The following is a 6000-nucleotide window of genomic DNA, read 5'->3' on the forward strand; positions in this document are numbered from 1 at the left end:
ATGAAGTCAGAAGTGCAATAGGTGTATTTGGAAATGGCACCTGTGAGTGAGAAAGGGGCAGGGAGAACCTGGGACTGTGATGCAGATCTGACATAAATTCAGACAATATGGGACTTGGGAACAAAATTCTGTATTAGATGAATTCCATGGTGGTTGAAGATGGCCAAATCTAGCACCCTGAGTGCTCAGTTGCTGGCTGAGGACTCTTCAGGAAGAGCATGGCTCCAGCTTTAATGTTGAGGTGGCTCCCAAAGTTCAGGGTTGCAGCTGGAGACTGATAGTCCCTGCCCTCCTTGTTATGGAATGGCTGGTTCCTTTTGGAAGGGAGATCTGTTTGGCTCACTTCCAAGATGCCATACCATATAACTTCTCTGAGAACTAATTTTTTAATCTGAAAAGGGGAGATGCTGAGAACTGAAAAAACTCTTGGCAAGGACACTCCATTCAAACTTCTGCACTAAGAGACTTGACCAAACTTTGAAAGACTTCTAGCAGCCTAAGGCTGTGCCCCTGAGGCAATCTTGCCCTATTTTCAGTTCCTATCTGGAAAAACTCAAATGCTAAAGGAATTTAGTTTGTTCTAGACAATACCTGACCTCCCTTTTCTAGAACATTTACCCACTCAGAATTGTGAATCTTTTTCTGTCATTTTGAGATGTGTATGTGCCTTCTGGAACTCAGGGATGTTTTTCAAGTATCTGAAATGTAAGAATCAGGAAGGACAGGGCCTGTTTCTTAGTTTCAGTGGGAGACAGAATCCTAATTTTGACAATTGCCAAATAGCAGACACAACTGGCCAATCATTTACTCTGACCAGCTTGTAATCTCCACTCACTTTACCTCCTTATGCCTTTGCTTTTTCTTTAAAACACCCAGTGACCACTGTACAAATTTAGGAATGGAGCAGTTCTTTCTCCTAGTGTCTGTTATCACAGCTTTAACTAATGTTGGGCTTTGTTCTCTGCCTCAATGCTAGGATCTGCCTTTCCTACCTCCCAGACATATGAGGAATTGTTCGGGGGAAAAGGATGTCCCAAAGCTAATTCCATATAGGCTTTGTGGACTCCACCCCCACCCTAGGTCAAAGTCAAAGACACTGGGAACTCCAAATCCCATCACCACCAAAGGGAAGGTGGCTGGGACCTGAGGGTGGGGTTAAGCAGCCTGGTGGATATAAAAGGCAGACACGTGGGCTTTGGAGATGCCCCATTTTTGGCTCTCAGCCAGCTCGCAGCATCCGGCCAGCTCTGAGAGTGCCTTTGGGTTTCCAGGTCGTCGGATCGGGTAGGACGCATTAAAGACTTTATTTCCCTATTTTCTCCCTGAGTTGTACATTTTCCTTATTTCCTTTTCTCTTGTAAATAAACCTTTTATTAACCTTTTGTGTGTGTCTGTAGTGGAGTATTCATAAGTCCCTTTAAAGCACGCGGGTGAGGACCCACAGCCAGGAACCCGTTTAATATCGGGGCTGCTCTATAACAGATTGAACAAGTTAATGAAGAAAATAAAAGTATCTATAAAGTGCAGAGCTCTTTACAAATACTCAATGTCATCAACCGGTCTTGGAAATCGCAACTTTACATAAACAAATATATAACAAAGGCAGGTCCTCAAATAGGATTGCTTTCTTCAGCCTTGGTTGGCATATATGATGTTCATATAGATGTTTTAATGAAACATGTTAAATGAGGTGACGTTATTTCAGGACCTGCTGTACAAGTTGTTAGTGTGAGGCCATTGCAGGTATTTTCCTGAGAGCAGGTTTTGAAAAATACATCAAAATCTGTTAATATAACTCTTATAAATATGTAAATAATACAAAATGGACAATACCTACAATGCTATCCCGCAGTAAAATCACAGACAACAGAATAATACTTGTCATCATTTCATTGCTTTTATGCGAATATAAAACATAATTGTGGCCCTACTCTATGTGTGATCCTGTAACCCACTTTTCTCATGAACAGTGTATTGGGGCACTAGGCAGTATCAACTGACAATGGATCCATCCTTATTTGTGATAGCTGCAGAGTATTTCATTGTATGCTTATGTGAAAGTTTATTTCAGATTGCCTTCTAATGGGTAATTATATTGTTTCTAATTATTCAGGTTTTTTTTTTGTGTGTGTGTGGGACCCTCGCTGGCGGCTGGGGAACTAACTGGGGAACTAACCGGCACTGCAGAGGCTGCGGGCAGCCGCATAGCCCAGTGCTCAACCGCTGCGCCACCAGGTGAGGCCCTATTCAGTATTTTTAACAAAAGTAGCAATAAACATTTCTGTACATACATTTCCGCTTACCCATGTAATAATTTCTTGAGGCTACATTTCTAGACGTGAAATTCTTGGGTCTGTTCTAAGGACTATTAACGTATGTATGTATCTATAGATGTATAGATGTACTTATTTATGAAGTGCAGTTGGTTTACATCGTGGTTAGTATTTTGTAGGTGTAGGCTCTCCCTCACTCAGCAGTGATCACCCTAGTGTCCCCACCATCAAAACGCTCAAAATCCACCACCACAGTCCATTGTGCTCTCTCCCCATTTTGCTCTCTCCCCTGACCCTCCCTTCCCGCTCTGGATGCTCAGCTCTATGGCCAGCTTTTTTTTTTTAAATTTATTGATTGATTTAGACAAGCACTGGGTACAGTCAGAAGCGCGGGAGGGTGAGAGAATTCACCAGAGCCAGAGCGGGGAGCAGAGCAGGCAGAAGGACCGAAGTACACTGCTGAGGGGAGCAGCGGGCGGCAGGAGAGGTCTGCGCGCCATGTGGACCCTCAGCCGGCGGCCGGGGATCGAGCCGGCGCTGCAGAGGCTGCGGGCAGCTTCGCAACCCAGCGCTCAACCACTGCGCCACCGGGGAGGCCCTATGGCCAGCTTTCAAGGGTTAATATTGAAGTTTGACTTTATCTGATCTTTTGTTTGGTTTCTCTATAGAGAAAACACATTTAAAATGTAGATACTGTCGACCTGCTCTCCTGAAAAATTGTATGGATTTTACATTTCCATCAATACTGCTTGTCAATAAGAGTTTCCTTATTTCTTTTTTTAAAAAAAGATTTATTTATGCATACAAGAGCTGGGGTACAGGCTAGAGGTGTGGGGGGTGAGAGGATTCACCAGAGACAGAATGGGGAACAGAACAGGCAGACTGTCTGAAATACACTGCTGAGGGGAGCAGCAGGCAAGACAGGAGAGGTCTGCCGTGCCATGTGGGTAGCTTCCTGGCTGGGGATCGAACTCCTGCTGCAGTGGCTTTGGACAGCTTCATAGGTTGCGTCTTAACCCCTTGCGCCACCAGGGAGGCCCCGTAGAGTTTCCTTATTTCTGTGCCACAGGATTTTGATGGGAATAGAGGAGGAGGACTCAGAAAAAAAAAAAAAAAATTAATGGGATCATTATTTTCCTAAGGGGTTCAAAGAAGATGTCACTAAGAAATGGGGGGTAGGAACATAGACCCAAAAGCTAAGCTTGGAAAATATCCTGCTGCCTGCCTTCCCTTTGGTTCCAGGCCCTGGCACACATGTGTCCTCAGCCACCAGAAGCCTGGGACTTCCCTTCCTAGGATGTGGCAGGCAAGTAGGCTCAGTGCCTCCTCTTGAACCCGGGCAGGCAGAAACCTTGCTGTGCAGTGCTGGAGAAATCCCTGCCCGCAGCTATACCTGCTGGCCTGAGCTCTTGCCCCATCTTGCACTTTAAAGAGGAGCAAGGTTGACGTGTCCCGTGAAGGAAAGGTGATCAAAGGCTAGACAAGCTGCCAACTCTCAGAAGTGGTGCTGTGCCTGAACTTGGGGCCTGTCTTCAGGAGCAGACATTTATCTTGGTTGCTCCAAGGAAGGCTTTCATGCTATTTTCTGGTGGGGCTTGGGACACGAAAGGAGGCGAGTATGACAGAGCCACATTTTACCTGCCTCCAAGTCTGTGTTAAACCAGCTGCCAGGGTTCTTCCCTTTTCCTCTTTTTCCCCCTATTATTTTTTCTTAAACTGAATACTCTTATGGAAGAAAACCTTAAAAAACTAACTTAAAAGTCATATATTATGTATTTATTCTAAAGCCACGAATGTCTTCATGATATATGTTAACTGCCGTCTGTTGTCACTGGGGGTTGCAGTTTTCACATAGCCTCAGCCAGCCAGTCTCTTTCCCTTTGCATCTTACTCTAAGGAGCTTTAGGGCACAACAGTGCAGCTGCTTAACAGCTGTTGCCTGGACTTAGGGCTGGAGCCCTGTTAGAGGTTCAGTGACATAGCTCCTTCATGTAGTTTCCAGGACTTTGAGTTCCAGGGACAGGGCTGCTCAAGGAAGAAGTGAAATGGTTTTACAAGAGGAACTTCTCCTTTGTCTGGGAGCAGAGAGAACTGTGTGATTGCTTAGCCAGAGCCAGCCCCAGTCGCTTCCTCTTGCTTTCCTTTTTTTTTTTTAATTAATTAATTTATTTTATACAAGCACTGGGTACAGTCAGAAGCGTGGGAGGGTGAGAGAATTCACCAGACCCAGAGGGGAGAGGAGAGCAGGCAGACTGACGAAGTACCCTGCTGAGGGGAGAAGCGTGCACGGCAGGAGAGGTCTGAGTGCCATGTGGGACCCTCGCCCAGCAGCCAGGGATCGAACCAGCACTGCAGAGGCTGTGGGCAGCTTCGCAACCCAGCGCTTAAACACTGCACCACCGGGGAGGCCCCCTCTTGCTTTCTTGATGGCTGTTGGAAGGACATGGGAAAAGATGGCACAGAGGGAAGCAGGCAGAGCTATCCATTTCCTCAAATCATTAATTGCCACTACTCCACTTTTTTAAAATCAATGAGATTGTCCTCTCTTGAAGGGTAAATAACCTACCATAGTCAAAGCCATACAATTATGCTCAAGAGATATTTGTTCTTTTATCAACTTGCAGAAGCTAGATAGGGTCCCACAATACCAAAGAGGGAAGTTGGCTGGACATTCAGGTAGAACTCATGTTGAAAATACTTCATGGAGTCACTGGAGTTCAAGGTCAGACCTCAGCTTACCTGCAGGCAGTTTCTTCCAGTTAATATGAAGGGATTTAGTTCTTCTGTTTTTTTTGTTTGTTTGTTTATTCGTTTGCATCCTTCATTTTTTCTGCAACTACAGAGAGTTAAGATCATCCATTACTTTTTGATTTGATTCTATTACAGAAGATTGCAATTCCCCTATGGGAACTTTACACCTTTTCTTGAAGTTCCTAAGGCCCCTACACAATAATTTAAAAATCTACTCTGCCATCCCTGAAGTGCTTTTGTATTAAGTCTTAGGAATTTGGTAGCAGTATTTTTCCAGTAGATCTTATAGTCTATTCAATGAATTGTAATTTAAAAATAGTTCAGAATACCTAGATATATCAAGCTTTTATAAAGATACTAAATGTAGAAGATACAAAGATAGCTGTGCATACTGACGGCAAAAAACAAAAACAGAGTTCAGGAGGAGGGAATAATACAGAAATAATAGGAATGTAAAAAATCATGTGGAGGCCTCCCTGGTGGTGCAAGGGGTTAAGCATCAGCACTATGAAGCAATCGCAGCTACTGCAGCACAAGTTCTATCCCCAGCTAGGGAGGTGACCTACATGGTGCAGCAGACCTCTCCTGTCTCACCTGCTGCTCCCCTCAGCAGTATATTTTCAGTCAATCCACCTATTCGCCCCACTCTGTCTCTGGTGAATCCTCTCACCCCCTGTACCTCTGGCCTACATCCCAGCTCTTGTTTGCTTAAATAAATAAATCTTTAGGAAAAAAACATGTGGCCAGAAAAAAAATGAGAAGAAAGAACCTGCAGATAAAAGAAGGGGGAGTGTGGGTATTAAAATATGGCAGGAGGATTAACTGTAGAAGCCAATGTGACCAGGCAAATTCAGCGTGGGATAGTTGTTGGAGAGAGTCTGAACTGAGAGTAAAGAATCTTGGGTTTAGCCTCAGGTCTGTAATAGTTGCTTGACCTAAACAAACTACTCTACTGCTAGGGAGCTAATTTTCCTCT

The sequence above is a fragment of the Talpa occidentalis genome, unplaced genomic scaffold (assembly GCF_014898055.3).
Source record: "Talpa occidentalis isolate TD23 unplaced genomic scaffold, MPIMG_talOcc4v2.1 talOcc4.6, whole genome shotgun sequence".
NCBI lineage: Eukaryota > Metazoa > Chordata > Mammalia > Eulipotyphla > Talpidae > Talpa > Talpa occidentalis.